At 42.5% G+C, this 13,014-nt stretch overlaps 1 protein-coding gene across 2 annotated transcripts in view; it reads right to left on the bottom strand.

Moving 5' to 3' along the window:
• WIPF1 (WAS/WASL interacting protein family member 1) overlaps positions 1-10,245 on the bottom strand; it is a 74,295-nt gene extending 64,050 nt beyond the window's left edge. For both annotated transcript variants that reach the window (XM_075609028.1, XM_075609026.1), the window contains exon 1: positions 10,137-10,245. The gene's annotated coding sequence lies outside the window, so the exon portion shown is untranslated. The remainder of the gene's footprint in view (positions 1-10,136) is intronic.
• Positions 10,246-13,014: the final 2,769 nt, after the last annotated feature.

Below are 13,014 nucleotides of genomic sequence, written 5' to 3'. Positions count from 1 at the left end.
GGAATATGTGAGGGACGAGAGATCCCAGAGACCATTAAATGAGCAGAACAAGGGACAGAAATCCGGCGGCTCGGACAATTTATTGCCTTCACATGTCCATTTTAAAAGCTTTGCTTCTTCCTTGTAGTCTTTTTTTTATTAAGGTTTCTTTCCTATCATAAGTTTCACAGCTTTTTTGCTTGCGGAGTCATTGTTTCCAGAGATGACTCACAACAGAAAAGCGTTTTGTTCTACAGGCGTGTATAAATATCATACCCATTTGTTATTTTGTTTCAAACCAGTATTGGACATCTAACAGATGCTTAGGCTCCCACTGGGACCACCCCATCATAGCTTTCTATTAGCTCACCCAGGCATGCGTCCATGTTGGATTTTGTGGTTAAAGGCGTAGCTTAGTGGTAAGAAAAAACCCTGCTCGAACTCCTGTATACACTCATTGTGACCATTGGCAAATCAGTTTATATGCCTGGGCCTCAGACACCCCAAAAAACGCACAGAAACAGGTACCCTCTGTCAACACAGCATCCTCTGTAGACCGTTGCATATATTGCTAGAGCTACATAAAAGGAAAGATATTATAAATCTAATTGCCAACACACAAAATGGCAACACATCTAGAGAGGTTCCTGAAGTGTAACCCTTTTGCTGCCAGAGATGCCCAAAATATCATGTTTTAACAAAAACCCTGGTTCAGATGATGCAAAGAACAAAATATCATTAAAAATAATGATAATAGGGATTAAACACCCCCCGAAAGAGACGTATTGCCCTCTCGGAAGCCAAAAGACTGTCAGGAGAAATAATTTTGTTTAAAACCAGAGACAGAACATGAAACACAGACAGAGCTAAGTGCACATCCAGTGAAACCTATACACGGTACAGTGCCTAAATATATATGTATAGATATCTATTAAATAAAATGGTCTTTTAGTTTAACATTTTGGCCAAAGTGTTGTAAGCCCCTGAGCCACTACACGGCAGACCACATCTCAAGGGTCCCTAACACTAGCTATATGCTTATATATATGTTGTGGTTATTTTGGGGGTTCAATATGAGCTTGCAGGTGTCCTGTATGTTTTACAGATATAATTTTGTTACAAGAGACTCATCTGAAAAAGGATGATCAATCACTGCTGTTCAGCAGTGACTACCCTCTAGTCTACCACTCATCAGCTCCCACGAAAAAGAATGGCGTAGACACTCTTCTCCATAAAAATTTACATTTCAAAATAGACAAAATTAAAAGTGACCTCGAGGAGAGAATTCTAATTATTACAGGGTCACTGGACTCCACTGATATAACAATAGTCAACACTTATGCCCCTAACGAAAATCAAGAATCTTTCTTCCAGGAACTAAAAAGCTTAATTCTTTCTGTCCAGAAGGGCCTTTTAATTTTAGCAGCAGATTTAAATGCAATTATGGACCCAAATTTAGATAAATCCCCCAGTCTCCCACCGCCACAAAAAATAGTTCCCTCTACTCGGGGACTTGTATCTATGACCAAGGAGCTGTTATTGGTAGACTCCTGGAGATTATTAAATAACAAAGTAAAGGATTTCTCCTTTTTTTCTCACCCCCATAATAGCTATTCTCGAATGGACTATATCCTAATAGACCAACAAATTAGTGATAATATTTCCTCAGCAGTAATTGCCCCTTCTGCTTGGTCAGACCACTCTACACTTATAACCAGATTAGTAGGCCTCACTACTAAAAATAAACAAGGTCTTGGTCCTTGAATGAATCCCTACTATTGAACCCACAAAACCTCCAACTAATAGAAAAAGACCTGGCCCAATATTTTGAAATAAACAACACCCCAGAGGTTTCCTCTTTTACCCTTTGGGAAGCCCACAAATCAGTGATAAGAGGCAAATTGATTGCCTTGGCCTCTCGAAAAAAAACAGAAAAAATAAATAAATTGAAATACTAACACAAAAACTATCAGAGCTAGAATTTATTCACAAATCAAACCCCTCCCGCAAAAATTACAGGCAAATAATCTCAGTGAGGGGCGAACTAAATCTTTTGTTAGTGTCAAACGCAGAAAGAGCTATAAGATGGACTCAATAGAAATACTATGAAAAAAGTAATGAAGCAGATAGAATGTTGGCACGTAAATTAAAGCAAAAACAAGTCAAAGCTAAAATTCATAACATCCACACTAAAAATGGCTCAGTATCCCACAACCCCAAAATTATAAATGACGCATTTAGGGACTACTATACATCCCTTTATAAAACTTACCAGGCCCAGTGGGAGACTCGGCAAAAGATAAAAGAGCAATAAAGATTCGAAATTATCTAGCAGAATGCCGACTCCCCATTCTAGATCCGAATGACATCACAATCCTTGAAAAAACTATAGAGCCCCTGGAAATTACGGAAGCAATAAAATCCCTGAAAATTGGGAAGGCCCCTGGATTTTCTAATCTTTATTATAAGAAATATTCCACAACGCTCCTCCCATTTCTTACCAAAGTATTTAATGAGATGCTACTAGGCCTTCCCCCTCCTAGAGACATGCTCCGTGCTACCATAGCGGTAATCCCAAAAGAGGGGAAAGATCCTCTGTTGTGCTCTAGCTACAGACCCATTTCACTGTTAAATATAGATCTAAAACTATATGCAAAGATCCTGGCCAACAGATGAAATAGTATCCTCCCTAAATTGGTTCATCCGGACCAGGTGGGGTTTGTCCTGGGCAGACAAGTCCTTGACAACACAAGGAGGACGGTGAATCTAATACACGTAGCAAATCTCACAAAATGCCCATCTCTGTTACTCTCTCTAGACGCAGAAAAAGCTTTCGATCGATTAGATTGGCAGTTTATGTCAGCTACGCTTTCGCAGATGGGATTCACAGCCAACATTTTAAATAGTATAAAACACACTATACTCCACATTAACGGCCATAGTGAGGATGAACAACTCTTTGTCTGACCCCTTTTCAATTTCAAATGGAACTAGACAGGGTTGTCCGCTCTCACCTGTGTTGTTTGCCTTAGCCATAGAAACATTAGCATACCGGATAAGGATGAACCCCAATATTCCGGGTATCTCTGTTGGCCGGAAGAATTCAAAATAGCTCTTTTTGCGGATGATATACTATTGACGCTTTCAAAACCTCTGCAATAGTATAGTGGCTCTGTTCTGGATGAGACTCCCACTCTACGAAGCCGACGCTAACACGTGGCGAAACACGTAGAGTGGGAGTCTCATCCAGAACGGAGCCATCAGCAGAGGAGTCTCGGAAGATCCAGCCCTTACCTAGCGACGGACCCGGATCTGACGTCAGACGCCAGCCAGAGCAGTGTCACAGCTGACCGGAGGCAGAGACGGAGAAGTAGGGAGCGTTGCGGGATGGAGAGCCAGCTGGCTGCAGTTACCCTTTCTTACACTATTGCAGTGTGATGTGCCCGTTTTTTATTGTTAGATTGTGAGTATATTACTTTTATTGCCATAAAACTTTTTTACCTTGGTTGATCTGCACTATGCCAGTTTCTACCTCTCAACATTGGGCCACATCCTCCTGAGAACCTGATCCACCTAGATGACAACTTTACCACTCACCAACCACTGACTTATGAGTCAACCCTGTCTTATTGACTCTTACATCTTGGAAGTAGTCAATCTATTAGAGTCAAGTCGTTTGGAGGTTTTTTCCACATTGCTATTCTGCTGCACTTAAATTTATCTTTGTTTCCTCCTCATGCTCCCCTTGGAATTTGTGTGTTCTGCTTTCAAAACCTCTCACATCCCTCCCTAACCTTTTTCATGTTCTATCATAATGCGGCTCCCTTTCAGGTTATAAAATTAATAATTCCAAATCCATGGCCCTTAGTTTAAATCTCCCTAAAGAATTAGTAAAATTAGTTCAACTAAATTTTGACTTTAAATGTAATACAAACCATATTAAATACCTAGGGGTTCAATTAACAAAAGATTATTCAACTTTATACAATGCAAATTTTAAACCCTTTTTCGACCAGATAGTCAAGGACCTAGCCACTTGGAATCCATATATAATATCCTGGTTTGGGAGAATAACTACTATTAAAATGAATATTTTACCTCGACTCCTCTATCTCTTTCAAACTCTCCCGGTTAAAATCTGTCAGAATGATCTAAATAATATTCAGAAGAAAATTCTGAAGTTTGTCTGGCAAAACAGGCGACCCAGAGTTCGCAAAGATATCCTTTATAAGTCCAAATTAGAAGGAGGCTTAGCTCTTCCGAAGTTACCATAGAGCAGATCAACTAGGGCAACTTGTTAGCTGGCATTCAAACCCAACCGAAAGAAGGTGGGTCGAGAGAGGATTTGATTTGTTCCCCATGTAAAATAAAAAAAATTCTCTGGCTCAATAAAAAGGCTAGACCACCCGAAATTCTCAAGAACCCGGTGATATCCTTTGCTTGCAACCTCTGGGAATCCCTCAAATCTAAGTTTCAAGTAACCGGTACCCCTTCTCTCATGCAACCCCTATTCTCTGACCCCTCCCTTCCTTTTTACACAGAAAACCCGCACTCTCATACCTGGGTTCAAAAAGGACTCACGAGAGTCAAGGATATTCTCACTCAAGGGAAAGTCCCCACATTCGCTTCACTACAAACACACCATGATATCCCCTCTTCCGATTCTTCAGATTTCTCCAGGTTAGGCATTATATCCAATCAGTTTACAAATCAAGTCAACCCTATGCTTTAACTTTGTATGAGGACTGGTGTCTACACCAGCCCCAAACAAAGGGCATTATCTCCAGAATATATCAAAGTTTATCCTCTATGAAGAGCAATCAAACCCCCGATAACTATATGGTATCATGGGAAAGGGATCTTAACGTCTGTATAGATCTCGATATTTGGAAAGATATCTGGGAAGCTGCTTCCAAAAATTCATCATGCGTTGTAATTAAAGAGAATATTTACAAGTTAATATTCAGATGGTATATGACTCCTGCCAGGCTGCACTCTTTTCACCCAGGTGTTTCCCCTCTGTGTTGGCGTGGTTGCGGTGAAGTGGGGAATATTCTGCATATTTTCTGGTCATGTCCCAAAATCCAACAAACATGGACGGAAGTGTTCACCCCAATACACAAGATCTTAGAAATCACTGTCCCACTATATATATTGTTAGGAAAACCAATGGCCAATATTCCCCCCAAAAAAAAGCTAGAGTACTAGCCCAAATGTTAAACGCTACACGGTGTACAATTGCCAAAAATTGGAAACAATCTGCTCCCCCACCCTTAAACAACAAAATTTGGCATATAGTCTATATGGAGAGACTCTCAGCCCATCTGAACGTCTCTACTTCGCAATTCTCTGAGATTTGGGCTCCTTGGTTCCGCCACGCAGGTATATCCCCATATATAGATTAGAATACTTGGAACAGAGTGATACATGCGGTAATTAAATTGTTGTGTACAGTGCTATATTGTTACAAATGCTACCCTTTCCTCCCTCTTTTTTTTTTCTTTGTGTTATACGTTTTGTTTAACTTTATTTTGTATGTACAAAAAATACTCAATAAAAAATTTCAGTAATTAAAAAAAAATGATAATAAAAGTTGGGGAATTGCCTCTTTGGTAAACGTATAATACCATTTCATCATTGACAACGTAACCTTCAAGTGTTGTGAAATGAAAATGAAGAATCCGGCATTGCAGCCTGCCCAGTGGAGAAGGTTTTCATTTACGTTTTAACATGTTGCAGCTTCAAATTAGCCCACAAGTCCTCAAAGTTAGAAGACACTGCCCAGAAATCAAGAAGCCGCGATGGGGGGAGATTGCGCCCTAGTCTGGCGGTAATGGCCATTGACTTCATGACTCCTGGGCATTGTCTTCTCCGTGTTTGTGCTTTTACAGATCTATAAAACCTCTCTAGCAGCATCCTTCACATGTCCACAATGCTGTGTCCACATCCTGTCTGTTCCTGTTATTATGACAGATACAGTATGTGGTTGTATTTTTCTGCAAACATTGCAATCTATAAAATGACCATGAAATGCCCTTCTGTTTTTCCCCCCCTTCTTACTATTGTTTTTTTTCTCTTATAGAAGTCAGATCAGAAGTTCCCAAACTTTTGTTTACTACTGACCACTCCAATGTCAATTATCAAGGTTCGGAAAATGTTACTTACCTTCATCAGTCCCCAGTAGAGGCCATTTGTCCACTGTGGGAGACGGTGCTGGAAAGGCCAAGCTGCTAAAGATCTGCTTTGGAAGCAGAGTTGTCATTCACTCCTCTGCTTGCCGAAGTCATGCCCCATGATGCCTTGCATAACGCCATGCAAGGCATTGTGGGGCACGCCTTCACAGAGTGGCGATTGGCAGCCACGTTCTTTCTGCACTACACATCTTTAAACTCATCTAGGGCTAGTGGACAAGTTTTTTTTTTTAAGTCTACCATAATTACCTCTTCGAATTTCAGGAAGGGTGATCTGGGCCACATTTATGAGTCGACAATATTGGTACTGCTCTAAAAAGATAATTTGGGGTACGTATTGAGAAAAAATAGGTGTGGCGATCTTTATCACATTTTTAATGCGGACAGTTATTCTCGACCTATCTGTGCTTTTCCAGACCTGTTCAAATTGTGGTGCCCCCAGGAATTTGGTAGCTTTCACTTAGTATATTTACCACAGCGGTGCCCTATTCAGACTTGTTTTTAACATTGGGGTTTTTTAGTGAAGGACAATGGTGATCCTACACTTAGCCGTCTCCTCGCTTACAGTTGAGGAGCAACTGAATTATTCAAAGAGGACAGTTGTCATCTTCCAAGATGACGACTGGGCCGCTTCCGGTCTCTTAGACAATCAGGACCGGTGATGTCATAGCTGCAAGTGTTGTATTTGCATGGTCACTGTAGTGCTATCCAAATAGAAGTACCCATTGTCAATTTTCATTGTCTCTATTATTTATAACAGAATTTGGCCCAGCAGAACTTGACCATAATAATCTTTTGTAAGGTTGGTTCACCTGATTGCTTTATATGACTCCTTACTTAGTTTGACCCTAGTCATGCTAAAAACCTATAGGTTTTGTGATGCCAGCTATACTTTCTTAACTAATCACCTAGCCTGCTTCCCCCCCCCTCCCCCTCCCTATTTTTGTTACATTAACACTTAGGACATGTATAAACCTCATAAGGTCAGTCTAAGGAATGGCACCTGCATGGGCCTCAGCACATTTATAAATGTCCTCCTTTCCCCTCCATGCTGCGGGCGGCAGGGGGGGGGGGGGGAGGTCGTAGGAGACCTGGCAACTTACAAGTGTCTGACTCTAATAACAGCCAATAAGATGTCAAACTCCTATTACAGTAGATTATGGGGAGTAACAGTGAGAAAAACGTACCACCATAAAGTACAGCAATGATAAAGAACATTTATGAGCACATTAACATGTCCTCAAACCAGCCTTACCTCATAATCACACAAGCAGTGCTTCCACAGCAGCCAGAGATTCTGGGTAATGACATGCAAATAAGTCCCCTTTTGCACTGTAACATACGGGGTATCACACCCAGATCCAGCAGTAACTGCAACTGACTAGAATGGTAGTTACCGTCGGATTGGGGTGCGATACCCAGCATCGCTGTTTCATGAATTCCCGGCCTACCTGTGTTCATTTTGGATGGCATTACCGAGAATGTTTGGCTGCAGTGGAAGCACTGTGTGTTGTGTGGTTATGGGGTAAGGCACGTTTAGGGAACCTGGCTGAGACAGGTTAATAGTCTCAAACTGCAACTGCTCTTTATCATTACTATACAAATAAAACTCTGGTGTGGCAAAGGACTTTCCTGTTATTTATTGTGGAATACAGGACAGTTGCTGTAGGCCAGTGATTTTAAACAGGGGTTCCTTTGGGAACAGGGGTTCCCTGTAATTTTCAGGTCATTCGAAAATTGTACCAAATATATAAGAATTTACAATGCATCTAATGTCAGGTGCGCTATTAGAGAGGGTTGGGGTTCCTTACAATGCATCTAATTTCAGGCGCGCTATTAGAGAGGGTTGGGGTTCCTTACAATGCATCTAATTTCAGACGCGCTATTAGAGAGGGTTGGGGTTCCTCAGAATTTGACAATATAATTATAGGGTTCCTTAACCAAAAAAAACCCACTGCTGTAGGCAGTTTGAATTTGTAATTTCTCCATTGTGACGATGGTTAGTGAGTCTGGAAGAGTTTATAGATACTACTTATCATTATACAGTTAAGCATGTTAAAGTATATATTTAAAAAAAAAAAAAAAACTTTCCTTAACCCTTTGAGTGCCAGGGGAGCCAGAGTGCTACTTCCCCTCCGGCACTCCAATAACATGACCGCTTGAAGGAGAGAAGTCACTCCCCTCCAGTCCACTATCAGTTCTAAGGGTTGAATACCAGTGTTTTAGTATTAAAGCAAAAATCCCAGCTGCTCGGATTTTTATAACATTTGACACGGTTGGAAGCAGGGGATATTTTCAGCTCTGGGGCGTTACTGTTAAAGGTGTTAAATCTCTCTCCAGGGGAAACAAAATGGCCACCAAATCTTGTGGGTACCACAAGCAAATAGGAAGCCACATCCCCATTAAAAAGAGCAGTTTCACCTTTGGCCATCCATTTTTTCTTTACTGGGTTGGGAACCAGGGAGGAAGCCCGTTTCCCGAGATAGGTACCGGAGAAGGTAGTGCTGCATTGTGCGGGCTAATAGGAAGCTGCTTCCTATTGGCCCATGCACAGAGATTCAAGCTGCCATTTTGTTTCCCCCAGGTGGGAATGTTACGCGCTACCTTCAGTGCTAAGTATCCCACTAACCAGGTGCTCCCAGAGCTGAAAGTAGCGTGTTTCATCTATAGGGAGAGCCCTTGGTTTCCACTTTTGCAACCACAACAAAAAGGTTTTTTGTTTAAAAACAGGAAAGAAAAAAAACAGGACAGTGGGAATGATTTTAATCCCCCGAAGTCAGGAAGTAACACGAGTAACTATCTTTGGAACTAGGGATGATCCCTGGAGCTGTAAATGATACAGGGGACCCTCTCAGTTCCAATCCTGTTTAAAAATAAATATATACAATTAAAAATGATATTTCCAACGAGATTGCTGCTTTAAGGCAAAGACACTTTGCTCTAATACACAATTTGTCTTTTTGCATTTGACGCTTTCAAGAAATCTATTCATCAACTTTATTATATTTGATGCAGTTTAATTAGTTTTCCATTAGTTTAATGGGTTTTCCATCATCATTGAAATCGCAGCGTTTACTGATGCAAAGAAAACAATCAAGGCCACTGATGCAGAATTTAAAAACATCCTCTTGCAATATGTGCACTGCTCAGATCCTATTGGCCCTGATGAGCACAGTGCAAAATTGGTGCTAATGCATACATCTGATAACCAGAGAGGAAGTTTGTTGTCTTTACTCACATATCCCTTTTTAGATAAACAGGCTGTGCGGCTATTTAGTTGTCTTTACTCACAGATCCCTTTTTAGATAAACAGGCTGTGCGGCTATTTAGTTATCTGGTGATCTGACTTCCTCAGCTCAAGTTCAAATCGTTTCTGGCTCTCTTCTATGCATGGAATGGAAACTCTCTTAGCACATAACTTTGCATTTCTAAAATACGAAAGCTCTCATGGCTCATCTACCCAGTCCCACGTACATCTCTCTCAGCATCAATTACAGACCTTTAATTACAAATGTATTCACTTGCATGGTCAAGAGTTACCAGAAAAAAAACTCAACCGGATGCAAATCAGAAGCCACGATCACAAGCTGCAGGCATGCAAAAGAAATGAATACGTGCCATATTCATTACATTGGTAATTAAACAAAATCATAAAGACAATCGGAGGCTTTCAGTGGGATCAACCCACGAGAAGCTGCCCCATAATCAGATTGTATGTGCCAAATCCCTGAGACTGTAAAGAGGATTTTAGGATCTTCCTTGTGTCTCTGTTTAAAATGCACCGACCGCTGGTTTGCACCAGATGACATGGCAGTACAAATGATCTTTGCACGGCAGATACAGAGCAGCACCAGAATAGTGCCAAGTATCTGACAACCCAGCTTGTGTCTACCACCAGCCACACAAACTCACAAGAGCAAATGCAAGAGACAGAGATCACCCACCCACTGCCTTGTTGTCACTTACTGAGCGAGGGGAAGAAGCTCTGAAAGGAGCCGATGACTTCTCCCAGATGTTGACGTGCTCTCTGATTGTCCCAGGCACCGGCAGCTCTGCCTTGTTTTTCAGACTCTCCCTGAGTCGAGCAAAAAAAAAAAAAACTTCAGACTTCCCCTCAATCCGGAAACCTTCCAGTGATGCAACAGTTCCCACATGTGGCCTGCTGCTGATTCTGCTGCTGTGTGAGTCCAGGGTGATATCATTGTACTATAGTGTTAATAATAGGGCTACTGTTTAACAATTCATTGAAACCTCTTGCTGCTGAAGAGGGGGTATTTCTGGTTTACAATAAATACTGAATATTTTTTCACTTGATAAGCTATAATTACATATTAACTCAGTATTTGTAACTTTTTTTTTTTGGTTAAGGAACGCTATAATTATATTGTGAAAGTCTGAGGACCCCCAACCCTCTCTAATAGCGCATTTGAGATCAGATGCATTGTAAATTGTTCTGGATTTGGTAAAATTTTCAAATGACTTGAAAATTGGACGGAACCCTTTAGGGATATCCAGGAAACTCAAAGGTTCCTAGGAATCCCTGTTGAAAGACACTGTATTAACATATATACACACATATAAAATATATTATATATACAGGGGCAAAATGTGGCCCAGGGCATTTTACTTACCTGCCGGCTCTCCTACACGTGGCATCATGACTGCCCTGGAACAGGACTGTGTTTTTTCTCTGTCTTTATGCTGCTAGCCATCCTCAGTAGTGGTGTACTGAGTACCCGGAATTACCCGGTACCTGGCGTTACCCGGCACATTTCCAGCTACCCGGCCATTACCCGGACCCGGCAACTGAGAAGTGGGCTCGGCGTCGGGTAATGTCAGGGCAGCTGGAAATAATCTAATTACTTACCTTTCCGACGACATCTAGGAGCAGCAGTCCTGTGGCGGTGCAGGAGACGGAGCGTTCCTATTGGACAGCCATCTGTCCAATAGGAACGCTCCATCTCCTGCTCCGGTCATGTGGTTCCCCGGCGGCTCACACAGACACTGTTTACCTGCTCCGGTGCTGTGGAAGTGATTCCTGCAGCTCCACCGCCGGCTGAAGACACCTGATGCTGCCACCGCCACAGGACTGCTGCTGGTCCTAGATGTCACCGCCATCCTGCAGGTAAGTGCCAAACCGGGTACCCGACCGGGTAGAACCTTTAATTTTGGCCGGGTACCCGTTACCCATTTTTTTTTTTAAATGAGGACCCGGTCCAACACTACTCCTCAGCCTAGCTGTTGCAACAATGTTGTGACCCCTTGTGGGTTTCTTGGCTTCAGCCAGTTGCCTTGGCAACCCCCCTGCCTTTTTTACCCGGATGGACTTCTCCCCCACCCCCACACGCAAACTTGCCAGGTGGTATTGTCCCAGTAAATGTCCCATCAGCCCAGACCAGCATTCTGTCTTTTAGTACCAGCAGCCATCTTGAGCAGTCATCTCTCCTATCCTGTAAAGTTACTGTTTTTTACCTATCCCTATATCTTGCATTTAGCCCACTTTTGTCATAGCCCCCTTCCCCTCCATTGCGCTCATGTCCCAGTGTTTCCTCAGTACTTTCCCCCCCCCCTTTTTATTTCTATGTTGTTGCCTCAAATAAACACTTCAGCAAGTAAGAAGGTTCCCTTGCTTGATTCATGGGATTGAGTTAATCAGCCTGTCCCTACGCATCTATCAGGGTGTGCTTGGGACAGAACAATGACGACGATGGAGGAGCGCCGCTCCGGAAAAAGTAAGTCTTACAGAGGCCCTGCTCTCTCCCCAGGCAATTAGTTTCATTGTTGTGGAAAATAGTGCAGGACCTCTTCAATCGCGATGCATAGTGTTGCCAAGTGTCCAGTATTGAACCGGTGTGTCCTGTATTTAGACACACTGTCCAGTATGGTATTACCTCTGTGGACATAGTGACCTGGCCGGCTTGGAAGGGCTGTGGGACATCCCTGAGCAGGGAGAGAGCTGGGCTGTTGCGAGGGGGCTGGGCAGCTTCCTCCATCCTGATTGGCTGCATTACCCAGCAGCAGCCAATCAGGAAGAGGTACTATGTACCAAAAGAGACGAAATGAAGCCACCAAAAGACGGGTGCTCCAGAAACTCATAATAGGGGCACTCAAAAATGAATATAGCAATTGACTGAATATTTATTGTGAGGTCAAAAATAATAATTGAAGTGAACAGACAATAAAATCAATTAAAAAACATATATAAACTCTGCATGTTATGGCAAGCCCCTGACGAAGCAGCTAGCGAAACGCCGCGTTCGGCGTCTTCTTCTCTGCATTCTTGATCGGTTGGCAAGCTTTTGGGGATCCTGCGTCTGCCGTGGTGGTCTGTAATCTACACACACATCCTGTGTACCCTGTGGTTGATGGAGCCGCGCGCGGAGGCGGATAGCAGCTGACAGCTTCTCTTCCCTACTGATTTGGTGAAAGGAACCCTGTGCATCCCTGGGTCTGTTTGCTGTACTTTGTATGCTGCTGGATGGTAATCCCCCACGATCGGTGGAACTGCATGCGGAGGCGGTTAACAGCTGACAGTCTTCCCCTCCCACTAATGGGGGAGGGGGGGAAACCATTTGCATATTTGTGACTGCCTGCTGCACTTTTCATGCGGGTAACGTTGAAATTTTGACCCAACGGTTTGGCAAGTATTATGCCTGCATGGAGCGGAGTGTACTGCTAATTATGACCAACATTTGTGTGATATATTCTACAGTGAGCACCTCAGTATTTAAACAGTGGATAGTTTGAATGCTGTAATCATTTGTCTGAGATAGTATCATCAATACTCAGTGGGAATTACATGGAAGGCCATATGTAGTTTTACTAGAAGTTCCCTGTTAGGTGT

This window comes from Ascaphus truei, chromosome 7 (genome assembly GCF_040206685.1).
Source record: "Ascaphus truei isolate aAscTru1 chromosome 7, aAscTru1.hap1, whole genome shotgun sequence".
Taxonomy (NCBI): Eukaryota; Metazoa; Chordata; class Amphibia; order Anura; family Ascaphidae; genus Ascaphus; species Ascaphus truei.
This window is presented reverse-complemented; position numbering and strand designations above follow the sequence as displayed.